The sequence below is a fragment of the Cupressus sempervirens genome, chromosome 4 (assembly GCF_028749045.1).
Source record: "Cupressus sempervirens isolate cs-2001-9-10 chromosome 4, ASM2874904v1, whole genome shotgun sequence".
NCBI lineage: Eukaryota > Viridiplantae > Streptophyta > Pinopsida > Cupressales > Cupressaceae > Cupressus > Cupressus sempervirens.
In genome coordinates this window covers 146,395,944-146,416,842 of record NC_143121.1, presented here as the reverse complement: position 1 = coordinate 146,416,842, position 20,899 = coordinate 146,395,944, and the positions used below count along the sequence as shown (strand labels likewise).

Genomic DNA, 20,899 nt, shown 5'->3' with positions numbered 1-20,899 from the left:
CTCCCCCTGGTTCTCATTGTGCACACTCTAGGAAGTGGCCTTGCCTGGACCTGGCGATTTCTCCTCTACAGCCAGAGGTTAAAAATGTGGAGGCTGCCACTATTGCTATTGCTGTTGATGATGACTGGACTATTCCCAACTTGCCCCTCCATCCTAAAGATGATTGGGGTTTTCAAGACAAAGATGATCCACCACCCTCGGTCGGCACTGCTTTGGCAACCTGAGGTTGCCTTATATGTTTTTTTTATAAATAGTTTCTGCTTCTGACTACAACCATGTTTTTAGTCTGGCTTCAACCGTGTAAACTCTTTTACAGGGTTATCTTGTATCCCCTGACCTTTTTTTTGTGAATTGTAAACTGAGTATATTTTATTAATAGAAAAGGTCACTATTCATCAAAAGACACTTCTCCATCAATACTCACCACTCATTTCACAAGGCCGGTTGTACATTTTATATAAGTAACGCTTGACATAATTAAAACCACACCTTATCCTTGACTTTCTCTCTACGAAATGAGAAACAGTGCATTTAGTTAACATGCATCTTAGACAATGACCGGAGCAGAGATTATAGAAGGAAAGAAAAACAACAATATATTGAACATATGATATTCATATCTATAAATTGCGAAAATTCAAAAAAGTAATTAGCTAGAAAATATCAACCATGCAAAACACAGTAGTGATTTGAAAGAAGCCGGTACATGTTTTTTTCGTTGAAAGCCTTAGAAGGAAATCAAAAGCTGGTTGGCTTGGTGCAAATTACTGTTTGTCTATTTAAGGTTGAAATTTTTTCGATAATGGACACTTTTTAGTAAATTTGTTTTCTTCCTACAATTAGTTGATTTTAGTATCACTTGTTGGAGATACGTTTTATTTTCTTTCCATATGAAGTATGCTCAAGTATCTGTTTATCTCATACGTTCATTTGTAATTGATTAAGAAAGAGGCACCACGTGGAATTGGTCTTTTTTACATAGAATGCGGAAAAGTATTCAACAAGTGAGAAAGCGAATCAAATCAATAATGAAAGATGGAGAGCAGCTGAAGCTTTTCCGTGACTTAGTGCGGCCTAACTCTGAACAGCCATTAAGCAGTGCAGCGTGCAAGAGAAATAAACATTGAGCCCAAGCTTCAACACCTCATCTCTTTATTCGATAAAATCCACTGTTCCAGTCATTGTCGTGGCATGGGTGGTGCAGGGAAGACATTTCTCCTCCAAAACGTTTTTGAGAGGATCAAAGAAAGGTATGGACTTTCAATCTGGTTCCCCATTTCACAGTGGTATTCTCTTCGTAAATCACAGTGTGATTTAGCCTCACATATGGAAGATTTAGAGGGTAGAGTGAAGGATGTAAGTGAGGAGCGAGTGGGAGAGCTAATTCATGTCGTTCTACAAGGAAAAGAATATCTCATCATTCTTGACGATTTGTGGAGAGCAACCAGAGAAGAAACCATCATTACGAACCTTGGTCTACCGATTGCCAGTAATACCCAATGTAAAATCTTGGTTACAACAAGAAGCATGGAAGTTTGTAAGAAGCTCGGTGCTTTACCTAACCACATAGAGCTTTTATCAGAGCAAGAGTGTTGGCAATTGTTCTGTGTTTATGCCTTTTTACGCTGTGTCCAAAATCTCCCACCAGATTATCTTCCACAATGTTCATTATGTTCTCCTCCTCCCATGGCTTCCGCTCCTGCATTTCACTTTAAAAGTTAGTTTAAAAAATTCAGCATCAAGAAACAAATTAAACTTAGAAAATGTACTTCTGCTCTATGAATCAAGCCTAAAATTTCCGATCAAGGAATCGCATTAGAGCAACAAACAATGTTCACAAGCTACATAAATTCCTTTCCAGAACTCACCCGCAAATATTTGCTTATACTTTTGAGCTTTAAATCTATTTCATTTGCCTCTGGGCGATTTTTTTCATATGAATCTGCAAAGTATACTCTATCTACATGCTGAAATTTAGTGTCCCATGTTTCCCCAACAAGAAGTAGCTCAGCAAGTTGAAAAAGAATACGGAAGATTACCACTTTGCTCTGAAGACATTGGAATCTTCTCTCGGACTGCACCGATATAAAAAAGTGGAGGACTAAATTGCACGAACTCGGAGAGTCTGAATCATAGTAATGTGAATCGGAATCGTATCGGAATTGGCACGGCTGAATCGAATCGTGAATCGGGGGTGAATCGCCGGTGAATCAGCGATGAATCGGCGAATTTGAAAAAACCCTTTAAATGTAAAGATTTTAACAATTTAAGACTTATTTCATGCACTCTTTATTGAATATAACTTAAAAACACTATAACATCATCAAATAGAATCTAACATACATAAACATGAAACATAAAATCCATCACATACATAACTATGTTATCATTATGTACTAAAATGTAAATTGTATGCTAGCTGAAGTAAATAAAAATCAAATGATCATAATGATTCAAATCATAGAATCAGTAAGATGAAATCATGAAGATCTATAAGACATCAAATCATAAATGTATGTATAAATCTAAGATGAAGATCCATGAAAGTTTGAAACATATGTCTATCAGTGATTCAGTATCACTATCAATATCTGTACAATGTAAACAAAATATAAAAACAAAGCTCCAGCTCAAGCCTCATCATCCTCATCATCATCCTCTAGCTCTGCTGCAGCCTCAACCTCAGCCTCTGAGTATCCAGTTTGCCTATGAGAAAGGCGTGTAAGGTAGGTCCTAGAGGACCGTCGAGCCATGTCCTTTGCATGGGCAATGGGCTCACGAATAATGTCGCTAGGGCCTACGTCTGTGTGTGTGCGTGTGCGTCTACCAATGCTTGAACGTGCTCTAGCTGCCTCCTCTGCCCTGGCCATAGCCTTAGCCTCTACATCCACCTGGTCAACTCACGTGCGGTCTTCCTCAGTGAAGACTGGGTCCACGGTCTCTGTGATCCACTCTGATTCTGGATCAATCTCCTCCAGAATGATCAGAGAGGAGTCAGCGCCCAAAATCTATGTGATCCTAAGACGAAGGTTGTAATGAACAAAGACAAGATCATTCAACCTCTACACTGTCAACCTGTTTCTCCTCTTCGAGTGGATGTGCTCGAATATGGACCAACTGCGCTCACATCCAGAAGCGCTGCTCAACTGACTTAGAATGCGGATGGCAATTTTTTGAAGGTTTGGGGTTGTGGCCCAAAACATTTGCCACCATCTATCTGAAATAAGGAAAAAACAAAAACAATTAGTCTCATTTACAAATTACAACTCTAAAATTAATGCATTATATAATCAACTTTAAGTTTAGAATCTAAATTCATGAACATTGAATATATTATTTAATTTTTACCTGGCTGTAGTGTTGTCTGAGCATTTATGGCCATCCTACCAGAGAAAAGTGGCCCCTCCTTATTGTTGAACTGGTCTAGCTCAACAATTGCAGCAGCGCTATTTTCATCGCTACTCAATCTCTGAATCACTGTGTATAAGCCAGTGAGAGCCTTCGCATCTGCCTTCAACTCAGGATGGAAATGAAATGCCGGATTCAGATAGTAAGCTGCTGTGTGCATGGGTCGATGGAGCTGATTCTGCCATCCCCTATCGATGATGTCCCAAATAGGGCCATACCTCTCCTACACTCCTGCATATTAGGCTCTGATGGCCTCCTTGGCCCTATCCATGCCCTCCTTGGCCTACTAGTGCTAGTGCTAGTGCTAGTGCTAGTCGGTCACATACTGAGACAGAGTCCCACACCAACCTATTGCAGCCTAGAGTGCAGAAAAATAGAATGGATAGTTACTTTGTGCCCCGCACTACTCTTGGTTCCCAACCCACACTTGAGGGCATGGGTTTGAACAAGGAGATTCACGATGCTGCCAGAAAGGAGATATGCAAATTTTGGTACTTTTGCAACATTCCATTTATTACAGCCAGGTAATTGATTCTTTTTTCTTTGTTTTCTTTAAGGTTAAAATTAAAAGTAAAAGTAAAACTTTAATTATATCTTACTTGTTTTATAATTTGAGTCTTTGACATTTAAACTTTTATTTGTGACAGGGCTCCTTATTCGCAGAATATGATAGATGCGGTTGCTATTTGTGGTCCGGGGTTTAAAGCCCCAACTGAGGCTGAGTTGAGCAGATACCTCCTGGATGAGATGGTAGAGGACATGAGGGTTGACCTCAAGGAGAACTAAAAGGAATGGATTGCAAAGGGTTGCACCATCATGACTGATGGTTCGACCGATAGGAGGAATAGAACACTCCTCAATTTTCTTGTATCCTGTGGAGGTGATTGATCATTCTTCTTTCCTACATACATAATTGTAAATTTTGATTTGTTGAATGCTAATTCGTTAATGATCCATTTAATATTATAATTCATTGCTTTGTTACTTGTAGGATATACCATGTTCATAAAATCCATTGATGCTTCTGCACATGTGAAAAATGCCACATATTTATGTGAGGCTATTGAGGAAGTTATAGCAGAGGTGGGGGAACAAAATGTGATCCAAATGGTGACGGATAATGTAGCAAATTATGTTGCAGCAGGAAAACTTTCAACTTTTCAAGTTTTGAAAATAAATTTATTTGAATTTTGAAATTTGAGTTTCTAGTTGACTTAAAATTGTTGTAGGTAAACTTTTGATGGAGAGGCACCCCACCATATTTTGGTCCCCTTGTGTGGCACATTGCATTGACCTCATATTGAAGGAAATTGACAAACTTGAGTTTTTCAAGTCGTGTGGAAAAGGCAAAAAACATATGCAAATTCATTTATAATCATGCATTTGTCCTTAGCACAATGAGGAAGTACATAGAAGGCAAGGAGTTAGCTTGCCCAGGTATCACGAGGTTTGCCTCGAATTTCATCACCTTGCAGTCCTTGTTGACATCAAGGGATGGATTGAGGAGCATGTTTGTTGGGCAGGAGTGAATTTGCTCTTCCTATGCTACAACCACTGTAGGGTTAGATGTGGCGTATTGCATATTTGATGAGGATGGTTTTTGGAAACCTGCTAGAGAAATCCTTAAAGTAAATTTATTGCAATTTAACATTTAGTATTTTTCTTTTACTTAAAGTAATATTATTTTATATTTAAGTTTTGACTCAAATTTTTCGTTTTACTTTATATGTAGGTCACTGAGCCCCTTGTAGCTTTGCTACGAACTGCTGATGGGGAGAAACCCTCTATGGGCTACATTTATGAGGGCATGGATAGGGCCAAGGAGGCCATTAGAGCCCAATATGCAAGAGTGCAGGAGAGGTATGGCCCTATTTGGGACATCATCAATAGGAGATGGCAGAATCAGCTCCATCGACCCATCCACGCAGCAGCTTACTATCTAAATCCGGCATTTAGTTTCCGTCCTGAGTTCAAGGCAGATGCGGAGGTTCTCACTGGCTTATACACAGTGATTCAGAGATTGAGTAGCGATGAGAATAGTGTTGCTGCGATTGTTGAGCTAGACCAGTTCAACAATAAGGAGGGGCCACTTTTCTCTAGAAGGATGGTCATAAATGCTCAGACAACACTACAACCAGGTAAAAATTAAATAATATATTCAATGTTCATGAATCTAGATTCTAAACTTAAAGTTGATTATATAATGCATTAATTTTAGAGTTGTAATTTGTAAATGAGACTAATTGTTTTTTTTTTTTCCTTATTTCAGATAGATGGTGGAAAATGTTTGGGGCCACAACCCTAAACCTTCAAAAAATTGTCATCCGCATTCTGAGTCAATCGAGCAGTGCTTCTAAATGTGAGCGCAGTTGGTCCATGTTCGAGTACATCCACTCGAAGAAGAGAAACAGGTTGACAGTGTAGAGGTTGAATGATCTTGTCTTTGTTCATTACAACCTTCATCTTAGGATCAGACAAATTTTGGGCACTGACTCCTCTCCGATCATTTTGGAGGAGATTGATCCAGAATCAAAGTGGATCATAGAGATCATGGACCCAGTCTTCACTGAGGAAGACCACGCATGGGTTGACTAAGTGGATGTAGAGGCTGAGGCTGTGGCCAGGGCAGAGGAGGCAACTAGAGCACGTTCAAGCATTGGTAGACGCACATGCACAGATGCAGGCCCTAGCGACATTATTCGTGAGCCCATTGCCCATGCAGGGGACATGGCTCGGCGGTCCTCTAGGACCTACCTTACACGGCTTTCTCATAGGCAAACTGGATACTCAGAGGCTGAAGTTGAGGCTGCAGCAGAGCTAGAGGATGATGATGAAGATGATGAGGCTTGAGCTGGAGCCTTGTTTTTATATTTTGTTTACACTGTATAGATATTGATAGTGATACTGAATCACTGATAGACATATGTTTCAAACTTTCATGGATCTTCATCTTAGATTTATACATACATTTATGGTTTGATGTCTTATAGATCTTCATGATTTCATCTTACTGATTCTATGATTTGAATCATCATGATCATTTGATTTTTATTTACTTCAGCTAGCATACAATTTGCATTTTAGTACATAATGATAACATAGTTACGTATGTGATGGATTTTATGTTTCATGTTTATGTATGTTAGATTCTATTTGATGATGTTATAGTGTTTTTAAGTTATATTCAATAAAGGGTGCATGAAATAAGTCTTAAATTGTTAAAATCTTTACATTTAAAGGGTTTTTTCAAATTTGTTGATTCGTCGCCGATTCACCGATGATTCACCCCTGATTCACGATTCGATTCGGCTGTGCCGATTCCGATTCACGTTACTATGATATAAACAATAGGTTCAAATTATTTTGTAAGAATCATGGGATCAAAAGAGAGATGACTATTAGATATACTCCTCAAAAAAATGGCATCTCTGAAATAAAGAATAGGACTTTAGTGGAAACATTGTATGCTACAATCTAGGAATCTTCCTTTGTTTCTATGGGCTAAAGCTATTAATACCACACCTCATATTTTGAATATGGCTTATAGGCAAGAAGACTAATGCAGTAACCAACATAGATACACAAAGCCCATCACCAATCTTAAAATATAATGCATGATCCTTGATTTCAGTCGGGAGTCTTTTGACTTTTTTAATGAATCCATATATTTGATTGCATACTGACACCATGATTCAGTTTTTGAAGTATTTGAAACCCATGGGTTTCAAAGGCTTTGTAATTCCACATGCACTATTCCATCATTGACACTCGTCGCCATATGTCTTCATCATCATGTTGTCTTTAGTCTTGAAATTTGTTGATGCACTAGAATCAACATCATCAATGCTTTCCTCTGCCATATGAAGTCATCCTCGGCCCTAATGGCACTTCAATCTAGTTCTACATCTTAACTCGGGCCTCTATACTACATTGACCACTAATCAAAAAATTTGTTGAACCTACCAAATTTGTATCGCTTCTCCAACTTTTATGTCCTCAAGTATAATGTGGACTTTACAAGATATCCAACTACCTCTCAATCGAAAGAATAAAGCATACAACCCAATCCCTCCTGGCGATGGGAAATTTTTATCCCCATCAGTATTCATATGTGAGCACCCAATTCACAACTTGTGTGAATTTACAGGCAAGAAGACTAATGCAGTAACCAACGTAGATATGCAAAGCCCATCGCCAATCTTGACATATAATGCACGATCCTATATGTCTATAGTATGAATATGGCTTACAAGCAAGAAGACTAATGCAGTAACCAACACAGATACGAAAAGCCCGTCGCCAATCTTGACATATAATTCACGATCCTATATCTGTCTATAGTATGAATATGGCTTATAGGCAAGAAGACTAATGCAGTAACCAACATAGATATGCATATTTTTATCCCCATTAGTATTCAAATGTGAGCACCCATTTCACAACTTGTGTGAATTTACAGGCAAGAAGACTAATGCAGTAACCAATGTAGATATGCAAAGCCCATTGCCAATCTTGACATATAATGCACGGTCCTATATCTGTTTATAGTATGAATATGGCTTATAGGCAAGAAGACTAATGCAGTAACCAATGTAGATACACAAAGCCCATCGCCAATCTTGACATAAAATGCACAATCCTATATCTATCTATAGTATGAATATGGCTTACAGGCAAGAAGACTAATGTAGTAACCAACGTAGATACGCAAAGCCCATCACCAATCTTGAAATATAATGCACGATCCTATATCTATCTATAGTATGAATATGGATTACAGGCAAGAAGACTAATGCAGTAACCAATGTAGATACACAGAGCCCATCGCCAATCCTGACATATAATGCACGATCCTATATCTGTCTATAGTATGGATATGGCTTACAAGCAAGAAGATTAATGTAGTAACCAATGTAGATACGCAAAGCCCATTGCCAATCTTGACATATAATGCAGAATCCTTGATTTTAGTCGGGAGTCTTTTGACTTTTTTTATGAATCCATATATTCGATTGCATGCCAACACCATGATTCAGTTTTTGAAGTATTTGAAACCCATTGGCTTCAAAGGCTTTGTAATTCCTCTTGCACTATTCCATCATTGACACTCGTTAATAGATTCTATCAGATTCTTCAAGCATCACTTCTGTATTGCACTACAGCAGAAGCCTGGGGCACCCCACACCCCCAATTCAATTCATAAACAATTATAGTTTCATTTTGTGTGTTTTTAGGCTTTTTCCTGATTGTCAATGTATTTTCTGCCTGATGGTTGCTTATTATTGCTTAAATTTGCAGGATATGACTAAGGCCTTGGAGTTTCCTCTCATCATCTTCATAACTATGCTAGGATTGACAAGCATAGTCTAAAGAAGCATTTTACTTCAATGGGTGGGTATCTTGAGCTAAATATCTCCCCTATTTCTTCCTCTACCTCTAGTAGAAATCATGTTCTCATCACTACACAATCCAATACATGCAAAATGTGTTGTTCTCAGTAATTTATTGCATTTATTTCTATTGTATGTGCAGAGATCACATAGAGGCTGATATTATAGGAGGTTTCATGCATTCATTTAGTCCAAGGTTGAAGCTTTCCATTAATCTTCTTGACACTACTACATGGAGAGGGGTTTAAAGACATTTTTTGAGACAAATCCTTAATCAATTGTCTTAATATGAGACAGTAAAAAAGTTGTTTATCATCTCAAATATTGTCTTTAACCAAGTGTCTTTAAAAATGTCTTAAAATATTGTCTCTATAAGACAATATGAAACAAAAGTCATTTTGTCTCTTTAGAGACAATTTCACATTTGTCTCTTTGGAGACAATACTCTTTAATCCCAATCGTTGAGACAATACATGTTTAAATTCAACTATTGTTCAACTGTTGTCTATCTATTTCAATGTTATTAAAAAAATAATAATAATAATTTAAATTAATATTATTATATTCCTATGATTTTTAACATCTAATGTGTGAACACAATAATACAATATATTCACTATAATTATTTGCAATATTTTGTTTCTTACAAAACATTCAATAATGTAGCATAAACAACAAACTTGGCCAGAAAAAATATATTTAATTATTTTATTTCCAATACTTCGTTTGTTACAAATGATGTGGGAGTTTGTCCACTACAACCAATAAAGTATATCGTGGAAATGCCATAGCCATCACTGAATAATAACATTGATTTTCTTATATTCTATAACCTCATAATGAAGTACTTAAACTGACCCTAACAGCTTAATACTACACTTGTCCACATGTCCACCAAGTCTAATGGTGTAGTACAAAAGATGTTTGATTTAAATATATATTCTTACGAAGACTTGTAATGCTCTCAACATGCCACGTCTAGAATGCCCACATCTGGGTGCAATTGCCCAACAATGGTTATGAAAAAACAAGAAGCATCTCAATTTTCTTGGTGTCTTTTGTAGCTGAAGGATAGAAACATTTAGCCAAACAAGAAGCATCTCATATTCTTCAAGGTTTTCCAGTAGCCTGAAAGAGAAAAGAAATGTAAGGATATAAGAGAACTAATCAAATGATGATGCTCATATATACAAAATTCATCAACAAAGAAAATATGTATAGAAGAGTGGGAGCCTGTGTTGTTACCTTAACCGGTGTGGGCCTCTCTGTGATAAATGCCATTGCAGGGGCTTACAGAGAGAAAAATGGACAAGTCGCTGGACAAATCTCTCCTTCGTTGTCGTCAATACCCATAATGGCTGAATCATATATTCAATACAAAATGACATCAACATCCTACATAGGATCGCAGGAAAACAGCTTCAAATTCCAATAGCACAATCTTGCAATAAATTTAGTTTCAAATGTTAAAAGACACAAGAATTGAAATATCAATTACCGTTACTAGGTTTGAAGTTTAGCCTACATATCTTTGAAATGATGGACCCTCACATACTACATGTGTTGCATTGCATCCAATAAACCAACGATCTACACATGTTGCACCTTCTCTTTGTGCTGCCTCGGCTACCTAAACATGCATGTTTCACAAGACATTGACAAATAAGCCTATACAGAAATACCAATATGAAGCATTCAAAATAGATGACGCATTTAAGAGAACAGAAAAAATATCATATAATCTAGCGAAATTTATACAAAATAATGTTTAGGATGAAATAGTGGGCAAACTATATCTCCTTTATAGTCTACAAGGAACCTACAACTATGAATAATAATTTTAGTAGTCACAAGATTCAATGAGGAGCTCCAAGAAATAACAATGTGTTTGTCTTTTGCATCAAAATTTCAATCATGCTCTATACAAGAGACCATCAAGCTTCAATATAGATCCCCACGAGGGGTCTCTGAGGAACCTAGGGCCATCAGGCTGATGGCTTCCTTCTAGCCCATTTAGGAAACTAGGAGCTCTAAGTGGCTTTTGCATACTTCTGATTCACATATATGCAAATAAAACTACAAGACAACATTTCTTGGAACTTATAGCCCAACATATTCCATCTTGACAATGCGGTTTTTATTTATCCCAACATTGCAGTTAGGATTCTTCTCACCAACATATATCTAATTCTCTCCAAGCTTCTTTACTACTACAAGAGTTCTGTCAGCTTTGGATGCGAGTTGTGATTTTGAATGAAGTTTCTTCCTTCCACTTAGAAACCCCCAACTCAACCGTCTTGCCTTAAGCACTGCCCATGAGAGCTATCAGATTTGTATTAGTCTATTCACAGTGATATAATGGCTCCCCTTTTAAGGCATGAATAGAGATACTCAGTGAATATTGAACCCTATCTCTCCAATACTCTTCAGCTTATGATCTTTGAGGCTCTCATATCCCACTACTTGGCTATTAGTATTGGTTTCTTGTCCACATATTTGTGATCACAATTGTAAATTTTTTGTGTTGATCTCTTTTGTAGGACACTCTAGGATTTTCTCTTTGTAGAATTTGTTTTTTCTAAACAGATGTATTCTCCCATTGACTTATTTTAAATCATCAACAGCATAAAAATTATTTCCTTTTCTTTAAATTTTCTATGATACATCATTAAGATGAGAAAAAAATTACTTATTGAACCAATCCAGTATTCCTGTTCTTTTTGTATTCTGTTAGTTATCTTGACAAAACATTGTGCTTATCCAAAACAATGATGCAAAAAGAAAGCACACTCCTTAATGAACCTGCAATAGGCTTAGAAAGCAATAAAGCATTTTATGATTTACCTTTTTATGCAGTTCACATGGCACGTCCATGTCAATATACAAACAGTATCCAGAGAGTACAGATCCTGCATTTTTAGAGATATTTTTGCTGGAAGATTGAGAAAATGGTTGCACAGCCTTTCTTAGTGACTTACTATCCGCATGGCTAATGAGAGGCAAACAAGAGTGCTCTGCATTGGTGATTGCGACAAGTCGGGAAAATTCCTCTAGAGGCAATCCAGGATGTACAATGCTATTCACACTGTAAGCTGATTCGTCCAGCCTAGCTGCAAGAAGATTGAAAGACAAGTCAAACCATTAATGAATGAACATATCGTTGCAGTGCATTATTTGTATCAGTCAAAATGTTTGCCACCAATAATGTAAAAGCAGTTAAATGCAAACAATAACTGAGTAATTTTGCTATGAGAAATCTTGTACGTTATTGACCATGTACCATTTGATAACACAGCGAATGTCATTTAAACCCAAGTCTAAAAAATAATTGATAAAAGGCTGCTATGAGAAATCTTGTAAGGTATTACCATGTACCAAGTTTAATAGCACAACAAAACGTTCATTTAAAACTGAAGTCTGATCTGTCAATTATTCATTTTGAAAGCAAGTCAAGTGTGTCATATAACCAATATTAACAAAATAAGAAGAGTCCATCTTTATCCATGGTTTTTGGTTCAAGGAATCAGTGCTTTGATGTAGGAAAATATGGGAGCACATTTACAGGCCAAAATGGTACGCCAGTTATAATGCTACCAAAGAAAGCTTGAAGAAGTTGGGAAAATATGTATGTGTACCATTGGTTTTGACACAATTAACAGACCAAGCCAATGTAACAATAAAAAGGCCTCATTTCAATCCATGCTTCAATGCATGCTCAAATTTACGTCCGCTGAAGCTGTTAAATATGTTAAAGAGCTACAATAAAGGACTTAATGAAAAAAATTAGGACTTTATGAAAGAAAATGGAAAAGGTATGCAATAGAATTGATTCGACTCATATTATTTGTAAGGAAACATGCAAGCAGAAAGATGATATCTGAACAACAAGATGAGTGCATCGAGGATGCAGATCAGGACTGTATTGGCCTCCCATTCTCCCTATGGCAGCCTGAACCTGTTTCCTTGCCTCTGCATCACACTAATCACATTATATTTCAATAAATGGGAATATAAGATCAAGTTGCCCAGGTGAGAGAGAAGTACGCATCATAACCCAGGGATTTATCAACAAAGACATGGTGAGCTCTGTTCCATGGAATCCAAAATCATCCCAAAAGGCAACCGAGGTTTTCAAGATTTCCTGCAAGCTCCTGTTGTAAACATGGTGGCTATTACTAATTAATCTGATCAGCAAATCCTGTGTGGGGAAAATAGTCTTGAGAAGCTCAAGGTTGGAGCAAAGGATCTCTAGCTCAGCTGTCAAGATTCACAGCAACCAGGTTGCAAATTTGTTTAGTTTTTTGCCCCTGGAGTTAATAAAAAACCAAACTACCCTCTACGTGGATGGATGCAGGGTGTAAAGGAAGTAGTCAGACTAAATGTCTGTGACAGCACTGATAGTTCTCTTACGTCGAAGGTGGGAGATTCGACAAACTGGCAGTTCTGTTATAACTAACCAGCAACCTGGAAGTAGTAATACTGAATTCTAATTATTGTGTGAGACAACTGACCTTTAAAATGTGAGCTGATATATTAATTGTATATTTAGAAATATTTAATTTTTCCTTCTCCATTTTTTTGTGTGAAAGGACCTGATAGAGAATCTGAGCCATTAAGTAAGGGTTTCAATAGAATAAATGAAAACTTGAAAAAATAGTTTTGCATTTTGTATGTGTACAATATTGAGAAGAGTAGTTTATAGTCGTTTGCAAAGATGCTGAAAAATAACCTGTCCAATATGAAGGAAGAAAAAACTCTTGTAGAAAATAATGTCATGGAGGTCAATAGAAGGCAATACAATTTTTTAGATAGGATATTCATTTTATGACATCATAAAGTTTTAAGTTCAGAAAATGGGCATGCTCATTCATAAGGGAATGCATTTAACCCTTCTATGCCACAACTTTTTGTGTTAAAGCATTTTGTAAGGCACCTCGGATGGTAATGAATTGTTATAATTTCTTAACCAAATCTTAAATGATTTATGATAATGGTTAATGGATCATTCAAACCCATGTAAGCGTATGTGTAATACATTACTTTGGAAAAAATTGAAATATACGTTATTAACATATGCAGAGACAGGAGATAATGTGATCACAGTTGGGAAAGTGGGAAGAACCATTGGAAGTCAGGTGCCAGGAAGTAACAGAGGATGATCTGCCGAATGTGAAGTGGAGTCTATGTTTGAAACGCATTTACATATTGAATGCAGGATTGGATTGTGTGAAGATCGGGCATTGAGGAAGTCCTAAGTCAAATCGGGTTCGGAGTCCAGAATTGGAGTCAATAGGATATCATTGGTTTATACTTCCTTGTTAACTTAATCATTTTTATACAGCCAAAACAGAGCATTGGTCTTAGATAGAAACATTGGTTCAAAACAGTCATAAGAAGGTTTTTGTTATGTTATCATACTTTGGGAAAGGGTGTTCATGGATGACCTTAGGTTGCCAAGTACATTGAGAGGAGACTAAATCATTGACATTCTAAGTATGCAGCACACAGAATATTGGGTTTTTCTGAGTTTAATCTGAGAAAGCTTTGTGAAATAGGATTATGGCATCGTGATAGAGTCTTAAAGGCCCCTGTATCCAAGTTACTTGGGTGTCTATGAAACCAAATCAACATCTAGGTATATTGTGACAGGCCTAAACAAACCAGATCCTTGAAGTATTGGCATGGTCGATAGGCTAGAGTGCCTAAACCTCTTAAATTGCTAGAGTGCCTAAACCTCTTAAATTTATAACTCTTATTGTGTTTTGAATAGCTTTTACCCTACCTACTGCATCACAAGCAGCCAGTTTTTGTGCTGATATTCAAAGACCAATGCAGTCATCCATCAGCATCTGATATTGCTTCTCCCTATAAGCCAAACATACATATGGATATTCTGACTAAGACATCATACAAATTTTAAAACACCCTTGGAAGTAATGCACGAATTATACTCAACTAGTATTTGATGATAGAAAATAAAGTACAGTCATAAATACTGAACATTGGCAACTAAGATTATCAGTATTGGAACCAAGAAGAATAACAAAACTCGAATTAAGAAATAAAGTCAACAAATATAGATCTGTTGTGAAAATATATAATCAGCAACTGCAATACAACATGAAATCCAATTTAGATAGCTACGTATTGTAAGAAACGAATACAATACGAGCAAACCTTATAAAGTTCTTTCAAAATTTGTAATTGGAAAGTGCAGATTTCATGTCCTTAAAAATCAGCTTTCAGAATCATTCCCAATACCAATGTACTTAACTATGACTTCCAAAAACTTCATAAATAACTCATATAGATCACAGTTAACAAATCTATAATAACATATAACTGCCTAAAATGGTTTGTTGGGGTCTGTATCAATCTGAATATGCTGCCTAATTCACGTAACCCATTTGCATTTTACCCATCATCTCACAGGAAGACCTGCAGTAAATACAAGTCAGAGTTCATCCATTTGAGATCAAACAATGAATGAGAGGATGGAAGAGAAGAAGAAACCATATCTACTTGGAAGAGGATGATGGCAGAGATAATGTCAACTTACCTCCTATACTGAAAACTGCAAGTGGTACCCAACACTACATAATAACCCAAAAGAATAATAGAAAAGAATAACAATATTACCTTGATCTCTTGATCTTATGCGTTAACCTCAACAATTTAATGAAAAAATGTGTATAAAATAACCGAATTGGATATGTTATATGAAAATAGTGCAAAGACACTATTAACTACTGGATGATATTTATTAAAGTTTTTGGCAACTCCAAGATCACAATGTAGCACAATGTGCACAAATAACACTAGTAGAAACAAAGCCTAGAAATAATGCACACATTATTTTTATAAGTAAAAGTCATATAAAATTTAATCTATTTTTATGTTATCTTCTATGAAATATGTGTATCCATCGGTTTCCTTTTTGTTCTCTTTCTACGAGGCACTAGACGAATTGTCATTTCAGATTGCTCATTGCATTGAACATCTTCGTCATTATTCTTCTCTCCCATATGTTGAGATGCAATGATGGTTGACTTCTGAGTTTCAGGAACATTTATTGCATCGTGTGAATGCATCTCATCTTCATGCTCACTACCAGATGCTTGAGTTGACGAGTTTGACTTTTGGGCTTCCTATACACAACACATTTTTACTATTAAAACATAATTTATCCAATTAAATCAATCCATGTCATAAAATATATTAATTACATACATCAAATTGATCACTATTGATTAATTTGTCACCTTGATCAATCATATATTGTCGAAGGCCTTGTGAACCATGTAGGAGAGCATACTTCAAGTCATCCTCTATTGCTTCCTTTTCAAAATGGTGAACCTATATTAACAAAGACAAACAAACTTATAAGGTTCAATGACTACCACAATAGAAATGACTTTAAAACTTATTACTGAGATAGTGAATATAATAGATTAATTATTCACTTACCATGCTAGCATTGGCTCCTGCACTGATGCCCTATTGCCACCCCACTGCCATCCTCTCATCATCCCCAAATTGTGGCCCTTGGTTCCCCATCCTTGAAACCCATCCCTATGTCCCCTGTCAAGAAACTCTGTGGAACTGTTGATTAAAGTTTATATCACCTTATTGTTGATCAGAAAAGAACAACTCACCAAATATTAGAATAGCTTTAAAGAGAGGACCTCCCTACCCTCTTGGAGTGACATTAGCTTGTATTTATACAAGTATTTCACAACTACCATGTCCCTTTCTTGTGCCTACCTTCAACATAGTTTGCAGTCAAAGTTTTCATTATTATGTTTTCTCTTTGGTTGAAAGTTCTGTTGAAACGTGAGGTGTAACTAAGGAAGCCTGTTACTATACTAGGGGTTGATATTTTGCCATTAGTATTATTGCCTCAACAATTCTCCAACTACTACTGCTGGTCTTCATGCTTATGAGAAAAGCCATAACCCTATTGGAAAGGAGTAAAGAGGATCGTTTGAAGTCTATTCTGGGGTCTGCCACTGAAAAACCCTCTTCTTTAAAAGGTCTGGATATGAACCCTAGTCTTGTCTTGTCCTCTAACCTGGGCTTGGTCTTGGTGGTAAAGCATAAAGAAGAGTAATGTGGTTGTTCATAAGCCTAAAACCTAGGAACTTATGAAGAAAGTTAGCAAGAGCTCTATTGCTGCTAGAAAGTCCTCCTGCATTGCTGCCCACTAGTTGCTTACTACACCCACGTTGAAGAAGTCCTCGTTGACTCAAGTGAAAACGAAGATGAGTCATGTCTTTTGAAATTGTGAAGATCATGTTAGATGATGTTGACATTCCCTGGATCATAATGGCAAGGAGAAGAAAAACATGGTCACTACCGTTATAGTGAAAACTGAAAAGAATAGAAGAGGCCCATCCTAGAAAAGATAAAAATAAGATTGAGAGCCCCCTTTATAAGCACAAGCTTGAGTAGAGAAAGGAACAAGAGTTGAGGAAGGATGATCAATTGGTGTTGGTGAAGAAAAGGTTAGTAATGTTCACATAACAATTATGCTTGTAATAACTACTACAAACATAGAATGAGCATTATGCAAAACAAGGTGGCCTCGCTCAAACAGAAGATTCGGGATCTAGAGGGATTAGTGGCCAATAACCTTGATCAAAATGAACAACATTTGGAGAACATTGCTTCCAGCATGAAAATTCTTGAGGGGAGCTCACCAGAATCAAAAGGAACATGGGAAAGAAACTGACTTCTCATGATTCTAACAGATACATGGATTCTCCCATGTATGCTTTGTGCTAGCTCTTTGAGGGAAAGGGAGGTAGCCTTCAATTTTAAGATGTTGGACTGTTTCTCCTCTGTAGAATTTTGCAGCTGTTCTGGGTTTTGGTTTTGGTGTTGCATTCTTTGTTGTGCTGCATGCTATTAATGTTTCATCTCTCAAATAGTTCCCGAGTCTCAAGACTCCTTCCTTGTTTGGCTCTATCCCTCCATCTTTGTAGTACTTTCCTTCAGATTCTAAGTCAGATGCGAGTTCTTGGCTCACTACTTGAATCCATAGATCAATGATATATTTTTTTCCCTTCATTCTCGATTGGTAGGATGTTCCTTTTCCATTTATGGTTGGCCTTTGTTGTTATCAACCATTCTCTACCTAGTAAAGCATCTTATCCTCTCTTTTCCATGGAAATTACCACAAAATCCAAGAAAAAGTGTTGCATTCCCATGGTTACCTTTCGAGCCTTGAGCATTTTGAGTAGCTTTATACCATTTTGGTCTACTCCTACTAGATGAAGGTAGGTGGCTATAAGCTTGACGGCCCCTCGTACTTGTTCATTAAGTATGGGTATCGGTGGAGGATGCAGATTAGTTGAGGATGCTAGCCCCATGGAGGGTGAGCCAGACAAGGAAGGATTCTTGAGACTCGGGAACTATTTGGGATATGAGCTCCTTTTAGTTTGTTGAAGTAATTTAAATAGCCATCCAGATGTGTCTCTAATGTTAAGAAAATTGTTTGCTGTCCCTGCATCCCACTGTCCCAAAAACATGGAGAAACACTAGCTAAAATATGATCCTATCAATGGAACTTGTATCATAGAAGCTAATAGCTTGTCATTGAAAATGAATGGCATACTAAAGAGTGTTCACAACCTAAACTATTTATATCACTATCATGAAAAAATAATATTTTTCACTTACTTCCTAAGTTGCCAGTCCCTGTTCGGATTTGAATTCAGGTTTGAGGGTTTGACCAGATTTTTTTAGGGGAAGTTTGGTTTCGTCCATTCGAAAACTTAAATATAAATACAGACATATATGGAGTAGCAAATAAGTTCTTAATACATTGCTATGCTAATAATAAAGTAATATGGCAAGATATACTATAATATCGCCCCATATATTAATGTTTTAGTCCAAATAAGAGAGCAAAATGCCAAAATACATCACCATATCAATGTTTCGGCTGAAAAGTATCAATGTCAACTTTAACAGTCAGCCATCACTAATGAACTTCTTCACAAATTTTCTAAGTTTGGCAGTACAAAACCCACAAGGTACTTCAGATTCTGGACAAACCAGATCAAGGCCTGAGCTTCACTATGAAGAACCCAGTAACCTAGCTAACGTCTAAGAAAATTCTTGGGTGGACCAGCCACCTCTCTTCTATTTCTTGTAAGGATAGCCCTATGGTGATTATAGCTAGCTAATGCCTAATCTTCAGTTTGGGTTCCTAGTAGTATTCAGCATGATGTAACCATGCATTATCTTTTCTTGTCATTCACTATCTTGAGAATTGGCAATTTCGTTGTACAACCTATGTAGTATGTATGTGAGCATTCCATGTACAAACAGATGACAGTCTATGTAGACAAGCTCACCCCATTTTGTATCCCTCCACTCATATATTGATGGCTTGATTGTGCACTTGTACACATTGTGTAATTTAAAATGCTCTATGTATATGATCTGTGTTTGGTTTTCATAGGGTTACACTAGTTTATAGCATTGAAACAAAATATTTAGTGCAGGTTTTGTGCAAGAAAACAGTGTGATGTTTTGAAAATTTGAAGTTTGGTCCTTATCTCCTATAATCTGAAATGGTGTTGGTGACGTGGACATTACCAACATGAATTAGCCACATGGTCAAGAGAAATGTGAGTCTTCCATATACACCGGCATAGTATTAATAACAAAATCAAATTCACTAAAGATCTTGGATGTCATCCTCAAAAGAAATGAAGTTTCCCTACTTGACAGTTTCATAAGAAAGAACACGAACAGATTCATACTTGCAACCTTGTTCTGATCACTACCCGAGACACAAAAGAATCATTCTAAGATCTTGAGTGCCCAGGCTTTCAAAATTACAATGAATTCTTAGAGCTATAAGAATGCATTTGACTATCATCTTTAACATGATTGGTAAAAAGAGTGGGAATATGGCAAGGACTATTTTGCTGGGCTAGCAGTGGATAGCTACACCATGCACAATGAATATTCATGTATTTTAGAGCCTTAGTTTTCCTTTCCATACATAATAGAATAGGATAAGAGTTAAAAATTCTTATTGTATTAAATCTTACATTTTCTCCTTGGTCAATTGTTCGATTATTCCAGGCGAACCGCAGCCCATATAATAAGCAGTGATAGTCCATATAGAGAGCAGTCACAACACTTTGAACACAAAATGAAATCCATTGCCTTCATCAGAGGATTTGATAATTAAACAAGTCCTTTGTACATGGCAGACGAGGCAAAAATAGGTGACAGAACTTACAGGCAGTGGAATACTTGACAGTGAAAGAGGAAGACATTCTAATCCAAACAACTACTTCCAAAGGCGGACACAATCTCCATTATTTATATTGATTAAGAACAGAGATTTGAATCAAATGCACATAGTGAGGTTCCATGCATGACATCCATCCTCTATGCAAGTACAATGTTTTAAAAGGGTTACATCTCTGAACTGATTCTCCAAGAGAGAAATTTATAAATGCCCAAGTTAGTAGTGACAAAGTCTAAAGGAGGGAACAATAAGAATAGAGGAAAAAAGAGCAGAAATATATCACACATATCAAAACTGGCATATCATATAGCTCACTAGTAGCAGAAATATATCACACATATCAAAACAGGCATATCATATAGCTCACTAGTGTAACATTGTTAAATGCCTTGAGTCACAATTTCAAGGAATTGAAGGACAGGATAGAAGACAGGCACTGTGAACAACACAATAACGAATAACAGCTATTACAAGGGACAGGACACGGAAACAAGAAGACCTAGGCCAACAGATAGTGTCAGCAGAACATGTAAAGGCACATATTGCAAGCCGTGCAGGGGACAGGTAAACTGCGGGCTTATTTTTTTATTGAATTTTATTCGAACTAAAACAAAAAGACAATGAGGAAACACAACCCAGCCAATAGAAATCCCAAAAAATTCATAGAACAATATAGGAAAATAAAAAAGAGCAAGAAAGATGGAATTTGGTGGGATTGTTGCAACGTTTACCCAATTTCCAATGCACATTTTAATGTCAAAGTCATGTGAAAACATTAGTCCCCACCTATAGCTGTAGGGACTAATAGTTCAGTTACCCATCAATATGT

The 20,899-nt window shown here is 36.8% G+C and overlaps 2 long non-coding RNA genes and 1 pseudogene across 3 annotated transcripts in view; 2 read left to right on the top strand and 1 right to left on the bottom strand.

Annotated features, from left to right (window-relative positions):
* The first annotated feature begins 905 nt into the window (after positions 1-905).
* Positions 906-20,899, top strand: part of LOC149560381 (uncharacterized) — a 42,879-nt gene continuing 22,885 nt past the window's right edge. Inside the window, exon 1 of the long non-coding RNA XR_016363348.1 lies at positions 906-1,250. This is a non-coding gene — a long non-coding RNA (uncharacterized LOC149560381). The remainder of the gene's footprint in view (positions 1,251-20,899) is intronic.
* Positions 3,632-4,742, top strand: LOC149560383 (uncharacterized). The gene is made up of 3 exons (XR_016363347.1): positions 3,632-3,932; positions 4,056-4,288; positions 4,400-4,742. It is a non-coding gene; the product is annotated as an uncharacterized LOC149560383 (long non-coding RNA).
* Positions 9,479-18,007, bottom strand: LOC149560382 (uncharacterized; annotated as a pseudogene). Its single transcript, XR_016363606.1, has 9 exons — positions 17,975-18,007; positions 16,029-16,154; positions 15,751-15,946; positions 12,676-12,767; positions 12,434-12,536; positions 11,643-11,908; positions 10,297-10,428; positions 10,044-10,156; positions 9,479-9,926 (listed from the first exon to the last, which is right to left on the bottom strand). The product of XR_016363606.1 is annotated as an uncharacterized LOC149560382 (transcript).